Source organism: Urocampus carinirostris, chromosome 11 (genome assembly GCF_059441175.1).
Source record: "Urocampus carinirostris isolate Australia breed hairy pipefish chromosome 11, RoL_Ucar_1.0, whole genome shotgun sequence".
Lineage (NCBI taxonomy): Eukaryota > Metazoa > Chordata > Actinopteri > Syngnathiformes > Syngnathidae > Urocampus > Urocampus carinirostris.
Genome location: NC_142359.1, coordinates 37,439,671 through 37,460,235, shown reverse-complemented (window position 1 = coordinate 37,460,235; position 20,565 = coordinate 37,439,671). Strand labels below are relative to the sequence as shown.

The following is a 20,565-nucleotide window of genomic DNA, read 5'->3' as shown; positions in this document are numbered from 1 at the left end:
TTTTTCTGTTAAGAATCTACCCCCCGTAGATTTTCCTTTTCAACGGAGGATTCTTAATCTTTGTCTCTGTTAAGAATCTACCCCCCGTAGATTTTCCTTTTCTATGGAGGTTTCTTAATATTTTCGACGGAGGATCCTTAAACCTTAAGAATCTACCCCCCGCGAGTCATTTTCTTTTACCGGTTATCTACATGCACACAATGTTATGAATAAATTTTACTCACGATTCTCTAAGTCCTTGGCTTTCCGTCAACCGTCAGATCCCAGCCCGCGAGGGAAGGTCCAGTCCCGGAAAAAGGGTCTTTATGCTGTGGCCACAGTCTTTCCTGGATTTTCCTCTCGCGTCCTGGAATCGTCAGGTATCTTGGAATCCGGTTTCGAAGGACCAATTAAATGTTAGGTTTAAGTCCCCAACATTTTTAATAAAACGCTCTGAAATAAAAGAAGACATAGAGAATCGGTTATTTAGAATTGGTTATTTTATTAATCATCATTATGAGAGCCGTGGAGACCAAGCTGTTACGAATCTCCTCCTCCCTCGCTCTGAAGACGTCTCCGAACCCTCCCTTCTAATATTAAGGTTCTTGGAGAAAAACAACTTGAGTTATGGCATGCACAGGTCAGGGTGCACCCACTGGAATGTGAAAGAGACAGAAACAAAAAACAACTCATGGCCTTGAGGAACAGCTTACGGCTGAAAACTATACAAAAAGGGCTAATATGTTATAAGAACACTTATAACATATTAATGTAAACTGTAGGATAAATATATGTATATAACTCCAACAGTAGTAGTAGCAGTCGTAGTAGTAGGAGTAGTAGTAGTAGGAGTAGTAGTAGTAGTACTATTTTAATGATTAGTATTACAAGATAAAGTGATTATTGTGGAGTGGTTATATCTCCTCACATCAACATCCCTGCTGTATGTTAAATATCAGCGGGCGTTCACTCGCCATTTCAATGAAATGTACTCAAATAACTGACACTTGACACATTTAAACAACAACACGTCCAAAAGTGTAATTTCAATGTTCCAGCTGGTTTTCACTATACACTTTATTTTAAGTGTGTGTTTACCTCTATGGGAGATCTCTTGGGTCTTGAGGCTTTTCAGTACGTGTGAAGGTCTGTAATAAAAAGGAAAATAGGGGACGGAATAAAAATGCAAAGCCAAGGGGGAGTCTTCGCTTTTCGTACTTAATGTGCAATATGGGTATCCATCATGGTGACCCCAACACTCACCTACCCCCATGACTCTGACTGTGGGGGACTCCTGATCACATACTCATTGCACCATGCAGTCAATATAGCGTAATGAGCAATTGTGTTGCCGTGTTTTTGTTTTTACACACACAGACACACACACAGCAGGGATACCAACGACATTTTCTCGCTCCAACAGTGATGCTGCAGCTTAGGTGGACCCCTGGAGGCCACCCCATTCTCCACAATACATCATCAGTAGCAAAGCAGCTACATTCAGCAATTTAGTTTTTATTTTCGAATACAACCAAAAAATATTCTATACCTGCAACACAATATGGTTTTAAAGGGAAAGTACTTAGTGGATACATTTTAAATTAGAAATGCTCCAATCCTCAAAACCTGAGGTTTTCAAAAGTATTCAGTTTTTTATAATGAGTGACCAACTATTTTAAAGGAAATATCTGTATTATTTAAAAATATCCTTCTTAAAAAAACAAACAAACAATATTTATAGAAATAATAAGCAAAAATACATGAGCTGTCATATGAATGTGCCGTTTTTTTAAGACTCGTAGGTCGAAAAATGTAAACTTCTTTTACATAACATGAACCACACCCAAAGGGTTCCGACATAAATGTCCGCCATGCTGCTGCTTTAGGTACCCAAAAATCTCAAAAAGGTTGGGTACAAAAATTAAAAGATAAATGGGGTAGTTTGGTCACTTTGACTCTCCATAGTTTATATTCTCCCTCGTGCTTTGTAGCACTCATTTTCTGTTGCACTTGACATTACAGCAACATTTAGTGGTAAAATATTACACAGCGTCCCTTTGATAGATAATTTATCTTTCGCATAATTTGCCTTTTAGTCAATAAGTCGATTATTCAAACACAACAATAAAATATATTCATTCAATCCATGCAGTGCAAAACTGAAAATAAATTCATGAATTGATGAGAGAAAACAAATTTATGATGTTCTCAAAAATGTTTCATGTATTATTATTCCAAAGAAAAATTTAATCGCCGTATGGCCAAAAACGGTCAATAATTTGGGAAAATAGCACACACTCATGTGGGATAAACAATAATAAAACTAATTTTAAAACGTTTTAAAATAACCTAATTGTGACCAATACATTTTTGTGCCCACATGAGCAAAATATTTGGTTTTCAATCAAGGGACAGTGTGCATTGTTTGAGCACTAGATCTTGCTGTATTTTGTCATGCATCTGAAAACAAGTACAACATTAGAATAGAATAAGAAGAATCAAAGTGACCAAAACCCACCATTTTGGGAGAATCTCTCATTCAAAAGGTATCTAAATAATTAATTGATGATAAAAATTGGTTGCTGATTAATTTGTTAATTAATTAGTTCCTCTACACTAGGGGGGGGGGGGGGTCGTACATTAATCGCGTAAAAAGTGTTCCTTAGCTGTAGGGATGGGGGTCTTTTCAGAGTCTCACAATTAAATAATGGTTGAGGCATGTAAGAATTGTTAATAAAATTATTATTGAAGTGTTTTTTTTTCTTAATACATTTTTCTTTTACTAAGATTAAATCTCTTGTAGTGTTTATCAACTGTGCATGTAAAAGAAAGGCAAAACAATGGTTGAATTAATTTCAATACAATTTATTTAAGTTGGGGAAACTAAAACTGGAACAGGATGGAAAGTGACAAAATAGCTTACAGACACTAATTCAAATGATTGACTTTTATTGACTTTATTTCAAGTGAAATAACTGCGGTGTGGGTTTCCTCAATGTTCTCTGGTTGATAAATGTTCACCTAAAAATATAACTTAGGTGGGTGCTTTCCAAGTGGCGCCTAACATTGGTGACATCCAATGAAGATATTTGAAAGTGCAGGTCATTGTTTGATGCTCATTTTCTCTTGTGCTTCTCTCAGCATTGTCTGGGAGGCTGGACACGGTTCCTTTACAATATGTTTTGGGGGAGCTCAGCGTATCTGATCAGAGACCATTCATTATAGCATCATTTTTCATCTTTTTGTTTTAATATTTGTATGCATGTGTGTATGTTTATGTGTGTGTGTGCATGTGATAAGTGTGAACTTGCATGTGCGTGTGTGTGTGTGTATACGTACTTGTTTTCCCTTGAGTTGGTTGTTACTTTGTTGAGGATTTTGTGATTTAATATCATAATTTCTGAGCCACTTGCAGCCCCTCAGCATTTAGGTCTACTGCAAAACACAACAACTTTTCTGCAATCTATTAGTGCTATGTCAGAGATCCACTGGTAGATCAAAATGTACATAATGAGCACCCCTGGTATACAGTACATGTAGCATGTTGATGGCAAGCAAGCATTGTGGTCTCCGGTCACCTCGGCTGGATTTTGTTGCCGGGCAGTGCAGAAGTTCGCCGAGGTAATTAAATTACGGCAACCATCACAGGGGTATTTGTAATTACTCGGTTTTCAAATCCAGCCTAATCCCTCACCTCTTGAGTCTCCGGGAACAGACTCGGCGGCCTGAGACATCACCGCTCGCCTCACTGCCTTTCTGGTTCGTGCAAAGATTGGCTCTTGCTCAGGTTTCCATCTAAAATCGGAAACTTTCTGGCCTGGCAACGGTAACCAAAAATCTGCAGGATATCATCGCCGTTAGCAAGTGAGGCTGACCCAAGCAGGTGTTGGTGTTTGAGCGCTGGCGGCTGTAGGCTGAAAAGGCGCACCTGTGCCAACTGAAAAGACGCTTGTGAATACTTCCATATTTCAACAGCCACTTATCCAGTCGCGGATCTGTAAAGCATTGGCGGCGGCTGTGGCGGCGGCTTCCTGTCAACCGGGAGGGAAGTGGGGGAGGCAGCAATTGAAGAAGCAAACGGAAAATATAATTCTGTTAATCGTTTCTGTCCACTTGCTCAGAAGCTTGCAAAAACTGCTGAGGGCAGTGTTGAGTGAATAATTCGAAAATGGCAACAACAAAAGCAAGCTTAGTCTGCCAAATAATTTTTTCTCTTCTAAAACAGTTTTTTGTGAACTTCTTTAGCCTGCTATCTTCAGCCAGCAAATAAGCTTCCAGCATGTGATTTTGGCCAAGTTACTTAGGTAGTTTAACTTATATTGTTTTTGTATCTTTGACAAATATAGCTGTTTAGTTTAATCTTTAGCAGACACTCAAAAATTAGGAGAGAAGACAGTGATGGATTTTGAACTTGCAAGGAGAAACAGGGAAAGAAGCCTTCAGTTCAGATAAGATAATTCCATTCCCCATTCTCACGGTCCCCCAAGCACCCTCTTTTTATTAAATATTCTAATGAAACAAAAACAGCAACATGATTGGCCGATAGCGACAAGGATATAATAGACTAAACAACGAACAAAAGTGCGCAATAATCGTCAATATAAGGAACTTCCATCCTGTGAATTTCCCTCTGCATTTGTCAAATATTTAAAAATACAGTATATTTATCTCATAGCTTTAGTCCTACTCTAAAACTAGTTTCAGTTACATAGTTAAACTGAAGTAAGGTAACATGAGCCTCATACCTTCAGTATTCTCTAGTCTATAAAAGCATCTGTACTTTTGAGATCTCGTAACTTTAGTTCTGGCTAGCTTTTGTCCTAATCCTAAACCCGGGTTTAAGGTAAAGATAGCTTATGTTTCTGTCCGGAAATAGGTAGGTAGAACTTTTGTTCTACTCCTAAATTTAAGATTTTAATTTCGCAGTAAACTCTGCTAATAGCTTGAGTTTTTGTGCAAAATTAGCCTAGTGGTTTGTTTGCCCCATGATATAGTTTGAAAGATAGCCAAGTAGCTTGAGTGGAAAGTAAGTAATTTGGGAGAAAGTTCCTTTAGTTAAGCCAAGACTATAAGAGCATCATTAGTCTTCATTGTAAAATTAAGTATGCAATTTTGCAGTTAAGGGTGGAGTGCGTGTTTTGAGGTGTCCTTGATTAGCTTGAAAATAAATATTTTCTCTATTAAATATGTGTTATCAAAGCCCAAATGAGTTCAACAAGCCTTTGTATATTTTTCTCCACCGCATGTATCTGCTTTTAGCTTTCTTTTTTCATCGGTGTTCCGGCCACAACACACATTATGCTGGAAGGAAGGAGACAGGGGGGATGGCTGAAAGGCAAGTGATATCATGTACGTGCTGGCGGTTTTCTTTTATCCCAGCATGAAAATGGTGAAGGTAAGAAAAGGACTGTTCAAATCTAGTGCAAATGACAAACCCAAACCCCAAGATGATGAAAAAAAGGAAGAGTTTATTTGAGCACATTCATGAATTTAACTTACTTGCACGCGCTACAAAAGGAGCAGCAGTGATGATTTCAGCGAGAAAATGGCATTGACAAATAAAATATCTTTGACGTTATGGGAACCACCTTTAAGGGTTGCCAAAATTGCTTCAGTTTCTGTCTGGTAACCTGGTAGCAGCCATGCTTTTGTCATATTTGTAGGCTTAAGTTTGTCATTTCTATTTAAAGCTATTCAAGTAGCTCCCGTTTCTGATTACATTTTAGCCTTTTAGCTTCAGTTATCCCCAGTCTATGATAACCATAGTTAGATAAGTAACTTTAACAGTAATAATAAGCTGAACTAAGTTTAGGATAGCATATGATAAATAGCTGAGTAGCCTTAGCTTGTCATCACTGAACTTGCTAATTGAATTAAAAGTTCAGTAAAATTAGTGGTGTTTGTTAAGTTTCTGAACAAAGTTGACATGCCGCTTGAAATGATATATAAATTTACATTACGGAATTAATTTTCTATACATTTATTTTTATTATTGCATTTCTATAAACCTGATCGAAGGTTGGCTGTGTATTATGGATGTTGTTTTGAATCATTTTAGCCTGTTAACATCCGTTGTTGGTGAACAGAGGCGTGTTCAGGAGAGTAATCAGACATGTAGTCGCTTGTTAATCGCTTGCCGCGCACTGCTGAACGTTTTGTAATCGCTCACTGTGATTGCCTTACTGATCCAAAATGGCCGACGACAGTACAATGGATTTCGTTCTACAGCTTGCTTTGAGCGAGTTGGCTTATATGAGCGACAGTTCGCATATTGACACAGTTAAGGTTATCCTAAACGCAGTGGAAGGGTCATACCTGTCTTGCATTGTTCACAAACATTACCAGGCAATGTAAGACGATATATTACATCGCCAACAGCACTCGTCAGGGTGAGATCCTCCATCTTCGGCACTGTCGACGCCATGTTGGAAATCAAAGTAAGCGGTCTTTCTCCCGTGATTACTCGGGCACGCGAGCGCTCAATAATCATTGGCCGTTCAGAAGCTAGCGATAGCTAGCGATAGCAATCGCTCACTCTCCTGAACACGCCTCTGGTTAACATCAACATCACAGTATAGTGTTGTTTACCAGGGCACATATATTTGACTGGCATTTTGTAATTCCACCCTCAATTGCGTAAAATAGCGCGCTATACTGGACGCATTAGAAACACGTGTTGAATCATCAATGGAGAAAATTTGCTTGGAATTAGTCTAAAAGGTATCTTGTGATGCATTAGCTGGTAGCCAAGCAACAAGCGTAAATAGTAGGCACTAAAATACACTTGTGGGAGAGCATCTGAATATTTGTGAAAGAAAATCCACCATCTTTGTTAAAAAAAAAAAAATGGAAAAAAGACATACTGACGTTCCAACAAAAGCTGTAAATGTCAGCCGGCCCTTCCGCTGATGGAGGATATGTGACGCTAGCCAGACCCCTGAAAGTCGACATTAGCGCTACAAGGCATTCAGCCATTACGGATAATCTGCCATTTTGCAATCGGTCAGAAAGTGCACCACAATTCTGAGCAAACAAACAACCAGAAAGCACAAAAACACTTCTCCATGTCCAAATCTTTACAAAGCCCTGATAAAAACCTTCATTGGTACCTCTCCTTTAATCCTCTCCTTTTTAATTAGTTCTAGGAGTAGCTTTGTAACCTGAAACATTTGTAAGTGTAAATTCATGCAAATGGGTTTATGCTTTTTTTGGGGGGGATAAATCTTGAAAAAAGCATCAGAACATGAAATACAGTACACACTAAGATTAGATTGCTGCACAGAAAAGACCAAATAAGTACATGTACAAAAAAAATATAAAGGAAATAATAAACAAATGAATTTGCCTTTTAACTGGTTCCTTTGTATACTGGTGGCGTTTTTTGAATAATGGATCCAAAAGGATCCAATAACGTCTGCTTCTGCAGGCTTTTGACAATCTGTCAAAAATGCGCAAGGCAGATGTCATCACAATGAGTGACAGGTCGACCTCTCAACCTTGTTTTAGGGTGATTCTTTTCCACAAATTTTAAAATTTCATGGAATTTTGCCAAAATATCTTTTATTTGGGCTGATGGATTAATGGCTGCATCCTCCTTGTACTTTCTGAACTCCTCTTGCACGGCGGTGTGTGTTTTAATACCTTTCTGTTATCTCTTGCTTTGTTTTGTTGGCCATTAAACGTCTCTTTCTCTTCTTTTCTCATAGTCCACTTTTCTGCATGTCTTTTGTGGGATCCATTGTGAAGTACCCCATAAAACGTGAAAATAGAGCTTTACCCCTAAAGGGACAGTGTGCATTATTTGACCACTAAATGTTGCTATATTGTGTAGTGCAACTAAAAACTAAATTGCTCATCAAATAATGAAAACTATGAAGACTCAATGTGAAATAAACGCATCATTTTCCTTCTCATTATTTGCCAAGTCTTTGACAAGGTTTTTGCTTTTTAGGGGTTACTATAGATGCAAGATGTCAGACCATCAATTTAGCTCCCTGATTATCATCAGGTTTTGTAAAATGAATAAAAAAATTGTTGATTTTTCAAAAAATGCATGTCTGTATAATAGTTTACATATTTTCGCTTAATCAATTTACGTTTTTTATGGAGTTTTTTTAACCACTCGGAAATGCTAAATAATACACAATGTCCTTTTAACATGTCATATGCTTGGATTTTTATTGGTAGGTAACACTGAATGAACTGTGTTTGTGTGTGTGTGTGTGTGTGTGTGTGTGTGTGTGTGTGTGTGTGTGTGTGTGTGTGTGTGTGTGTGTGTGTGTGTGTGTGTGTGTGTGTGTGTGTGTGTGTGTGTGTGTGTGTGTGCGTGTGTTTGTATACATATTAAAAAAATGAAAAAATACATAAGTAAACTGAAAAAAAGATGTAAAGTCAAGTCAAGTCATTTTTTATTTGTATAGCCCTTAATCACAAATAGTCTCAAAGGGCTTCACAAGTTATTACATATAAGAAGTTTAGGTTATTCGTATGCTATAGAGTAGAAGTGAGTTTTAAGCTTAGATTTAAACATTTCCACTGAGGTTGCAGATCGGATCTCAGGGGGAAGAGCATTACACAACACCAGTAGCCGGATGGAGAACGCTCTCGAACCAGCGGAACACTTCATGGCTCTTGGGATCACCAGGAGACCGGCGCTCTCGGAACGAAGGCTTCGGGCCGGGACATAGGGGGAAATCAGATCTGAAAGATATGAGGGGGAAAGTCCATGTATGATTTTGTAAAGTAATAGGAGAACCTTAAAATCGCATCTTAGGCTAACAGGGAGCAAATGCAAGTTAGCCAAAATTGGGGTGATGTGATCGTACTTTTTTGTCCTGGTTAAAATCCTCGCTGCAGCATTTTGTACCAGCTGAAGACTCTTGAGTCTGGTCATCGGAAGACCGGAAAGTAGTGCATTACAGTAATCGAGACGGGAGGTAACAAACGTGTGAATTATGATTTCCGCATCCGACTGAGAAAGTATAGGACGAATTTTAGCAATGTTACGGAGATGGAAGAAAGCGGTTCTAGTAATTTTCATCACATGTGTTTGAAAGGACAGATCGGGGTCGAAAATGACACCTAAATTTTTAAGTGAGTCGCTCTGTGTGATGTGGCAATTGTCACGGGACTTAGATGGACCAATAACTAACATTTCAGTCTTTTCAGAGTTAAGACGCAGGAAATTGAGTGACATCCACTCTTTTATCTCAGTGAGGCAGGCCTCCAAATTTCCACAGTTTAGTGTGGCAGATTCCTCCATCAGGAGATAGAGTTGAGTGTCATCTGCGTAGCAACAGAAACTGATATCATACTCGCGAATAATATCACCTAGTGGAAGCATATAAATGCTGAAGAGAAGGGGGCCAAGCACTGAGCCCTGCGGAACACCACAGGTAACACTAAATGGCTCAGATGTCAATTCGCCATATATAACGCAGTGTGTCCTATCTGAGAGGTAGGATCTGAACCATAAGAGGACGTTTCCTGAGAGACCAATCCATTTTTCCAACCGTTCTAACAAGATATTATGGTCCACTGTGTCAAATGCAGCACTAAGGTCCAGCAGCAGTAAAAGTGATGATGCGCCAGAGTCCATTGCCCGTAGATGAAAAATGTGTTCCCTTCCATTCAATCACGCGCCACAAAACATTTAAAGCATAGAATCTAAGACATGCTATTTCACTTCACAAATGTTTGCATAGTATTTTTTAGGTTATTACGTACTTGTGGCAGCAATATGCAGGACAATTATCTCAGCTCCCCTGAGCTGAAGTGCATGTTTTGTAAAATAAATGCTAATTCATCAATCTATGCGTTCTGAAAAATGCATAGTTATATCATTTATGTATTAATGTTTATTATCTAAACCAATATTTTCTTTTTTAAATGAACGTTTTCTTTCCACTGGCGTGGTGCTAAATAATACGGTACATGTCTAAAGGAACAGCCATGACATAATCATGGTGTCTATTAATGGCTCAGCATGATTAAGAGCAAGGGAATCTGGATACTAAGCCAAAACAACGGTGTGTTAAATGAGAATTATATACATTTCTGAATATGATTGTATTGAAATATTTTAGAAAAAAAAATTCATAAGCTGACAGGTATGTTGATTTTTGACTCAAATTATTATCAATGTGATTTAAAATCACATTGCAAAACACGTATTCCTATTTCCGTTTCAAGTGTTGTCAACCATCAACAGCTTACGTTGCCATTCGCAGCCCCTCCGCAGCTCATCCCTCAGCGCTAAGTTTTATTCACCCTGACATGCGTCCATGCCAATACAAGCCCTCCGCCTCCCTGGAGCCCCTCCCTCATCTTTTTCTCCTTCCGCCGTATTGCACTCGCATCTACCTGCCACGTTCTATTGTCCACCACATACTCTCTTGCCATTTTCCACGCTGATAATCTTCCCAGCAACACAAATCATCATGGCCAGATAACTCGCTATTATTGCTTCTTCTACGATGCCAATCCTTATATTTATTATTTTTTAAATGTGTCACCAATTAAAAACCATGATAGAATCTACCTTCTTGCCTTAAAATTTATCCGTAGAAATGCCCCAACTCATTGTATTTTGTCTTGTTGAAATTTGAGCTATTGTTCAAATGTAAGTTCATTACCATTATTACTATTATTGTTATTGGACTATCCCTCAGCAAATGATCATTTCAGTTAAAAGTACGTTCTATTTTTGATAAGAAAAATAAGCTGTAAATGACATATTTTTAAACAAAATTCTGTATAACGTTGTATGTTAAATTAGGGATGCTTGATCTAGGGATGCTTGAAGTCCCGCGACCCTAGTGAGGATAAGCAGCACAGAAAGATGGATGGATCCATGATCATTATAAGGCCAAGATATATTTTTTTGATAAAGACAAAATGACCTGATAATTATTCAGTACAAGACACACTACAATATTGAATCAGCTGACAATTTTTGTGAGAAAGATACTTGCTTTTTTTAAATAATCTCTACCGATGTGTACAGCTAAGATTCGTGAAAATAAAAAGTGATGATATATTTTTCTTAGCCAAGACATGTGTGCCATTCAGTATAAAAGTAAAGCACTTGTATAATGTTTACACCTGAAGAGACGTCTTTTCATATCCTGAATACACCTATAATTGTATGCATTTTCTCTAATATGAGTATGATATTGTTATGGAGCTTATAACAATACCTTGTCATTCTAGTTGATACAAACAAAGTAAGTAAGTACTGATCGTAAAATGAAAAAGTTAAGCTCTAAAACACTACTTTTCGGGGAGACATAATTACCGAAGCTCAATAATGTTATTGTAATTATACACAAAAATAATCATACACAGGAAAATAGTTTAATTTTGCGTTTTTGTTTTTTTGTTTTTTCTAAATATAGCATGCTGTTTTTTTGGAAAAAGTTATATGCATCAAGAGACGGGATTTGATCAGTTAGCAGTATCCATCCATCCATCCATCCATTATCTTCACCGCTTATCCTCAGTAGGGTCGCAGGGGAGCAGGAGCCCATCCCAGCCATCTTCGGGCAGCGGGCAGGGGACACCCTGAACTGGTTGCCAGCCAGTTGCAGGACACACAGGTAAAGACAATTTGCTCGCTCATTCACACTTAGGGACAATTTGGACCGGCCAATTAACCTGACATGCATGTTTTTGGAATGTTGGAGGAAACCGGAGTGCCTGGAGGAAAGCCATGCAAGCACGGGGAGAACATGCAAACTCCACACAGAAGGTTCGATCTCATGACCTCAGAACTGTGCCGCCCATGCGCATACCACTGCGCCGCCGTGCTGCCCCAGTTAGCAGTATCAGTGAGAAAAAAAGTTTTTCGCCATCCCTAATTTAAGACATGATGAATTATAATATGTTTAGCGCATCCGCGGCACAGTTCTGAGGTCATGGGTTCAAATTGAGATAGCAACCTTTCTATGCAGGATCTGCATGTTCACCCCGTGCTTGCGTGTCCTCCCACAATCCAAAAACATGCCTTTCATGTTAATTGGCTGGTCTAAATTGTTCCAATGAGAACAAAAAAGAGGTAAGATTAAACTTTTCTACCTTATCGTCAACAGCAGACCTCTTATTTGAACGTTGCAAAAAACTGAATTGCTTCTGGTGTTTTAACTTTCACTACTGTAGTCTCAATTAAAAATAGTACACCAACAACCAGGGGGCATTCAGCGTGAACAATTGAGATTAATTAATGCAATAATCTTGATTGCAAAAGCCTGGTTGTATAGATCTATTTTTCTATCCACTGTATGGTAAATAACAGAGTGAAGCAGAGCTGTTATTATGAATGTATTTAAAGTAGACTTAATTACTACTTGCAGCCACACTCATTAAAACCATATATGGTTGTGGATGCTTCAAGGTACGGTGAGTAATATTCAACGCCTCACATTGGTTAAAAAATCATCAATTAAAAAATATTTGGATTGATATTAATAATAAAATGCAATTTTAAATCTTTATAGGCTGAGAAATTTGCACTCGTTTTAAATAACATGAACCTCATTCAAAGAGAGCTAACATAATTGTGAGCGGTCTTGCTACGGCTACCCAAAACATAAAAAAATGCTGGCAAAAAAAAGAAATTAGAAGCAAAATTATGCCTTTTGGTTACTTTGAGTCTCTGTGGTTTGTATACATTTTTGTGCTTTTTAGCTATAGTTTTTGGTTGCACTACACTAGTGGTACATACACACTGTCCCTTTAAGGCAGGAATCAGGTCGACTCAAAAGAGCTGTGAAAGCATTTTTTTGTGAGAACCATATGTTTTAGGACATGTCACTGTGTGTATTTTGATGTATTGATAAGATCTTTGAAATAATAAAAATGCCAGAGCTTGTGTCCTATGCCAAAAAGTATACCTCTTTAAAATTGTCATACTCCCGCAGTTTCTTTAATGCTCATTTTGACTGTCACTATTGTCATAAATATAAGTTAAAAAACAAGGTGCGAGTGTAGTTCTTTCGTAAAAAAAATCTCAAATGACTGCAAGCGAGAAGGATACGGATGAATTTACCTTCAGCTATGTGACAACTAAGTGGCATCTATATATATATACCGTATTTTCCGCACTATAGGGCGCACCGGGTTATAGGGCGCACCCCCAAAAAATAGTTTTTGGTCCTATATCTTCCATAGATAAGGCGCACCGGATTATAAGGCGCTACAATGGGAACGTCGACAAAACAGTCAGATGATTCAGTCCAACTGATTACCCCCTTAACATTCCCAAAGCTTGCAAAGAAGCAAATACGTGTCGTAGACACGTGCGGATGCGGTGTCTGTACGATGTCACTTAAATGCGTCATTTCAAATATCATTCGGAAGGTTGAAGTCTTGGGATTCAAGAAATGCCAAACATTTCTATGTTTCTATTTTCTTTTTCACTCGCAACTTTACTGTGCATATGACAATAAACACTTGGAATTGAGTTTAATTCACTCAACTCATCACAGCAACATCAAGATCGTTCTAAAACAAGATACCCGGAAAACATAAAGCCGCATAACTCTCACGTTCAATAATGATACGCAATCATGGTCTTCTTACAACCGTTAGTGAAGTAAATCCAGGAGAGTAAATTATTTGCAAATACAGACTGATAAAACATGTTTCTGTATGGTGTACTTTAGCAAGCTTGCTAAGCTTGCTATGCCATTGCTAAACTCGGCCAATTGCAAGATTTGTTTTGGTCATCTAGCCTATTGGAGGCTCTGAATAATTTCAGCCAATAGCGATCGATTTAACTGATGATTGACACATCTTTTTCGGCCAATTGCAGGGTTTGGTTTGGCCATCTATCCAATCCGAGGCTCCGAATAACTTCAGCCAATAGTGATCGATTCAAATGATGATTGACACATTGGTTAGCCAATGAAACGCCGGTATATAAATCCCAGCATACACCGCGGACTTGCTACGCCATTGTTAAACTCGGCCGATTGGAGGGTTTGTTTTGGGCATCTAGCCAATCCGAGGCTCCGAATAACTTCAGCCAATAGTGATCGATTCAAATGATAATTGACACATTGGTTAGCCAATGAAACGCCGGTATATAAATCCCAGCATACACCGCGGACGACTTCGCGCTCGGGGGAGAATCTAGTCGGCGGCTGTTGAGTAAGTTGCGAGACCTTGCGAATTTAATATTGAGCCATAAATAAGGCGCACTGTATTATAAGGCGCATGGTCAGCTTTTGAAAAAAATTAAGACTTTTAGGTGCGCCTTATAGTGCGGAAAATACGGTATATATATATATATATATATATATATATATATATATATATATATATATATATATATATGTATATATATATATATATATATATATATATATACATATATATATATATATACAGTAGAGCCTCAGTTCTCGACCAAAATCTGTTCTAGAACCCTGATCGAAAAGCGATTTGTTCGAACACCGAAATCATTTTTCCCATTACAAATAATAATAAGTAAATCGTTTAAATCGGTTCCAACACCCTGAATGTTTACCTTTGTTTACCTTTAAGACACAAATAACATTAACATAAATGTAACCCAGGCTAATCGTACATTCGCGTTATTGTAATCTTCCGTACGAAAGATTACGCTAACATGAACGTGTAAAAATAAAAAAAAAACGATAAAGAAAAGAATTATGAATAGCATTTTTTACCTTTGTGGTGGTCAGCAGAAGGCGCAGGTGGACGGTGGAGAGGGATGGAGAAGGAAGGAAAATATTTGTTTGGAAGGAGAGTCCCCTTCCATAAAAACTTCAGGGAGCTCCTCTGTCTGAGGGTTGCTCACACACTTTTCGGAAGTGGTTCATGACAGTGTCGTTAAAATCATTGATGACTCTGGTGGCTGCAGCTTCATCGTGGTGGTGGAGTTCGACGGAATTCTGTAACTCGGCCCATTTGCTACACATTTGGTTAATCTCGGACGTTCCTTAGTGTAGTGCAATGGCACCTGAGCTAACGGGGCGGCATTAAATATATATATATATATGTATATATATATATATATATATATATATATATATATATATATATATATATATATATATATATATATATATATATATATATATATATATATATATATATATATATATATATATATATATATATATATATATATGTGTGTGTGTGTGTGTGTGTGTGTGTGTAAATTGCAGTTAGGACTGCAATATATATTCTGTTCCAAAACCTTGCAATTAGTGTGCTGCCTTGGCTTCGCACATTTCAAAACTGGGATGGAACGGAACAAATTACCAATTCCGTAATACAACTGGGCGAGATGCAACCATGTAAAGAGCCATTTATGACTTGCAATCCATATGTTGCCGAACCCTGCTTTAAGGGGGCCGTCTGGGGATACCCTTGACGAGGTTTCAGTGTATATGGATGCATTTGCATGGTGGTTTACATGGTATCCCATCGCAAACACGAACGCGCGCGCATAAAACGCAATTATTGTTGTTTTCAGAGTGCAGGGGGTAAGAGTGGGTGGGAGATAATATCAGAAAATAGCAAGCAGGGATGCAGGGGGGTATATGTGCATTTTGTCTGACATTAGAGGAACGTGTGTGCGTGCGCGGGGGGAGAGAGAGAGAGCGAGAGAGAGAGCGAGAGAGAGAGAGAGAGAGAGAGAGAGAGAGAGAGAGAGAGAGAGAGAGAGAGAGAGAGAGAGAGAGAGAGAGAGAGAGAGAGAGAGAGAGAGAGAGAGAGACGCGGTAGCGGCTCACTGGCCGGACGCTCAAGTGTGCCGTCGGGAGCATCGTGGCTTTCTGAGAGCTTTTATTTTCTTTGAATCTGTTCTCATTTGCATATAGACCCGCTTCAAAACTTGACACCCGGTCCCACCCTCTGCTCATCCGACGTGGAACCCCTTGATTCCTCGAATTATAAGAGTACAAGACCACCAGCCAGCGCTCCCGGGAAGACCAGACTGCTGCCAGGTAAGACACTACGCGGCGCACAAGCGGCGCAAATATAACACACATGCGGAGCCAAACACCCACGCGCAGGGTCGTGATTTTTGGAAATTGGATGCGCGCGCACAAACAAGCTCGAATACGCGAGCACGCACAAACAAGCGCGGTGACAGGTGTCAGATTTGGAATGACGAGATTACTGGAATGGAAAAAAATCTCCAAATTAGCTTTTGAAGCACTTTCACACCATCACTTTTAGGGGGCGTTTTCTTACATCCACGCTCATCCTCCAACTGATTAATCGATGTTTTGATTACACGACAAAAGAGCGGAAAACAGTCATTGGAGTGGTGGTAAAATCAAGATCAACGCTTTCATGTGCCAAGCAGTTTCGCCCCACCCACGTGATCAGGTGATGGTATCTCCGCCTTTAGTTTAATTAAAATAAATCTGGATTTTATAACTGAAATATTTTCTGGGATGCCTAATAAAGCAAGCCAAATTTGACATGAGAAATGTTGGAAATCCTTTTCTGACCTTCACGCACCCTTGTCAATCAAAATGAAAAAAATAAGATTTGTTTGGAAAAGCTCTGTTTAACATGTTTTATAACTTGTCACATTATCGTTGGGGTGCATCGTTTGAGGTGTCCCTAAAAGTTGAAAGAGGAATATTTCCTCTATTAAAGGGACAGCGTGTAGTACTGTAAGTGCCTCCCAGTGGTACAAAAAATAATTTAGTAAAAGAAAAAAAAAACATTGATTCTCACACGAGGCAAAAATACATGACCCATCATACCAACGGTCATTTTTATGAAAAATCATAAGTCGAGACATTTGTATTTATTTTACACAGTGAAATCCCACCTACTGTAGGTCACCGCCATGCTTGGCTGGCATCATGCCGCCACACTGTGTTCTGTGGCACTAGCCCTCGCCCACACCAGACAACACAGCACCATATAGTGGTCAAATGTTACATATTGGGGCTTTAAGTACAGTGCATCCGGAAAGTATTCTCAGTGCTTCACTTTTTCCACATTTTGTTATGTTACAGCCTCATTCCAAATTGTATTAATTTAATCTCTTATCTCAAAATTCTACAAAATACTCCATTATGACAATGTGAAAACGTTTTTTTTTTTTTTTTTTTGAATTTATTAAAAATAGAAAACTAAGAAATCACATTTACATAAGTATTCATAGCCTTTGCTTAATACTTTGTTGATCCACCTTTGGCAGCAAATACAGCCTCAAGTCTTTTTGAATATGATCCCACAAGCTTAGCACACCTATCTTTAGGTAGTTTTGCCCATTCTTCTTTGCAATAAGTCTCAAGCTCAATCAGGTTGGATGGGAGACGTTTGTGCACAGTCATTTTCAGATCTCTCCAGAGATGTTCGATCGGATTCAAGTCTGGACTCTGGCTGGGCCACTCCAGGACATTCACGGAGTGGTTTTGAAGCCAATCTTTTGAGATCTTGGCTGTGTGCTTTTGGTCGTTGTCCTGCTGAAAAATGAACCTTCGCCCCAGCCTGAGGTCAAGAGCGCTCTGGAGCAGGTTTTCATCCAGGATTTCTCTATATATTGCTGCATTCATTTTTCCTTCTATCCTGACTAGTCTGCCAGTTCCTGCTGCTGAAAAACATCCCCACAGCATGATGCTGCCACCACCATGCTTCACTGTATGGATAGTATTGGCCTGGTGATGAGCAGTGCCTGATTTCCTCCAAACATGGCGCCCGGCATTCACACCAAAGAGTTCAATCTTTGTCTCATCAGACCAGAGAATTTTGTTTCTCATGGTCTGAGAGTCATTCAGGTCCTTTTTGGCAAATTCCAGACGGGCCTCCATGTTCCTTTTTACTAAGGAGTGGCTTTCGTCTGGCCACTCATACCATACTGGCCTGATTGGTGGATTGCTGCAGAGATGGTTGTCCTTCTGGAAGGCTCTCCTCTCTCCACAGAGGAACGCTGGAGTCCTGACAGAGTGACCATCGGGTTCTTGGTCACCTCCCTGACTAAGGCCCTTCTTCCCCGATCGCTTAGTTTAGAAGGCCGGCCAGCTCTAGGAAGAGTCCTGGTGGTTCCAAATGTTTTCTATTTACGAATAATGGAGGCCACTGTGCTCATTGGGACCTTCAAAGCAGCAGAAATTTTTCTGTATCCTTCCCCTGATTTGTGTCTCAAGACAATCCTGTCTCGCAGGTCTACAGACAGTTCTTTTGACTTCATGCTTGGTGTTTGTGCTCTGACATGCACACTCAACTGTGGGACCTTATATAGACAGGTGTGTACCTTTCCAAATCATGTCCAATCAACTGAATTTACTGCAGGTGGACTCCAATTAAGCTGTAGAAAGATCTTAAGGATGATCAGTGGAAAAAAGATGCACCTGAGCTCAATTTTGAGCTTCATGGCAAAGGCTGTGAATACTTATGTAAATGTGATTTCTTAGTTTTCTATTTTTAATAAATTCAAAAAAAGTAAAAAAAAACCTTTTTCACATTGTCATAATGGAGTATTTTGTGTAGAATTTTGAGATAAGAGATTAAATTAATACAATTTGGAATGAGGCTGTAACATAACAAAATGTGGAAAAAGTGAAGCGCTGTGAATACGTTCCGGATGCACTGTATGTGTTAACAATGACGATGAGTTCAAAGAGCCTTCTTTCCACAGTGCTTATCTGCTTTTGTCTTACCTTTAGCAAGGCAACGCATTGGGTAAAAGTAAAGGGGGAGATTGGAGAGTGACTTTATGCCTTTCTTGCAGTTTTTTTTGTTTGTTATTGAAGCACAGGAGTCGTAACCCAAGGTTTGCAAGTCATATGTGGCTCTATTTATTAGTGCATATGGCGCAGTTTATCCTTAGCATATTTCTCTGTAGCGTTTTATAGACAAATATTCTCATCTAGATTTTGGTCAATGCAAAGCCGACTTAATCAATGAAATAAAAATTCAGTCCAGCATTTATAGGGCACATCCTACACTTCAGTTTACAGTCAGGGTGTCACACTAACATACTCAGTTTTGGCAGTAGGTTGCTAAATGGGAGCTCATTAAACTATGTATGTTCACAGTTTAGAGACTTTAAGCAAAACCCACTGATCAAACCGTAAACAAATAAAAACACCAGCAACAAATTAAGGGCAATTTGATTGGTTGAGCGGTAGACGTGGGCAAATAACTCCACACTGAGAAAGGAACTCCCTTCTCTCTCTTGCTCAATGAAGTATGTGCCGCAGGTAAATACGATGCTATCCTTATCGTTTGCAGTATTTTGTGTCATTTTTACAGACGAACTTTGCTTCTATCTTATTTTGAAACCAGTATTTAGGACAAGATTGACGGTCAAAAGGAGCTTCAACACTCTTAACAAATTTGAAGTGATTAATTTATATTGATATAGGACAAAGGCTCTGATATTATTATTATTTCATGGTTTTGATAAAATCATCAAATAACACACAGTGAAATAAAACACAATACTTAAATAATGAACACATTCATACATACATGCATGCATACATACAGACATACATACATACATACATACATACATGCATACATACATACATACATACATACATACATACATACATACATACATACATACATACATACATACATACATACATACATACATACATACATTTTTTTGAATGAATGATACATAAAATACATTCATAAAATTAATTTGAATAAATAAGCAAATATATCAATGAATGAAATAGGTTACATTCCAAGAAATACAAAAAATACATTCACATGTTCAAATAAATGTATACAATTTAATAAATTAAGTGAAATGTACTCAAATGGATACATTGAAATCAGTAAGTAAATATAGGTGTTAAGATGTCCAACAGCTTTCAGCGGCGTGCGATTGTGGACGTGCAGACTGCAGAAGCGTTTCAGGACCCCGGACAGCGCACACGTGCCTTCTCTGGAGGAGTCCGATTACATAATGAAGCCATCTTTGAATATTTACTATAGGCGTGAGTCACACAAGCACTCCCTCACAATTGCAATCAGGATACTCAAAGGACGCCAGCGTGTGCTTAATTAGCTTTGAAGTCAACGTGTCTCTTCGTTAGATGCTTTTACACAGTTTCCATTGAACATTTCAAAACATATTCAAAATCCAAACCTGCATCAACAAATAGTGAGACATTTTAATTGTGCACTGTACTTGATTCAATCACTGTCAGCCGCTTTGTTGTGTATAGCCACCAATGGCACGTGAAGTGTCTTGAGTAATTAGCCCAAAAAAGCCATTTGATATCATGGAATATGCTCATGGTCCTTGGTAATATGGAACTTAAAAAAACATTCAGTTAGGTTTTGTCTGTTTTGTGCCAAAGTTGTTTTCGAATTCTTAAAGATGGGGTGCGTCATTTGAGGTATGTTACGGTCTGGCACGCCTCCATCCACGAGAGGGCGTATAATCAGCTTGTAATTGGGACAGGTGTGTCCAATCACCCCCTACACCTGTCCCTTGTTAGGCTGACCCATCTAAGGACATTTTGAACAGCACCCGTCGTTGAGTCATTTTGATTTTCCACATACACTTTTTCCACCATATATGCTGCTTTCTGAGGTTTGTTTTTTTGTTTTTGACAGTTTAATTGTTCT

The 20,565-nt window shown here is 38.7% G+C and overlaps 1 protein-coding gene across 4 annotated transcripts in view; it reads left to right on the top strand.

Annotated features, from left to right (window-relative positions):
* syt1a (synaptotagmin Ia) overlaps positions 1-20,565 on the top strand; it is a 217,776-nt gene that overhangs the window by 103,552 nt on the left and 93,659 nt on the right. For 3 of the 4 annotated variants that reach the window (XM_088348131.1, XM_088348130.1, XM_088348128.1), the window contains one exon: positions 15,828-15,953. The exons of the other annotated variant lie outside the window; for it this stretch is intronic. The gene's annotated coding sequence lies outside the window, so the exon portion shown is untranslated. The remainder of the gene's footprint in view (positions 1-15,827; positions 15,954-20,565) is intronic. 4 annotated transcript variants of the gene reach the window in all.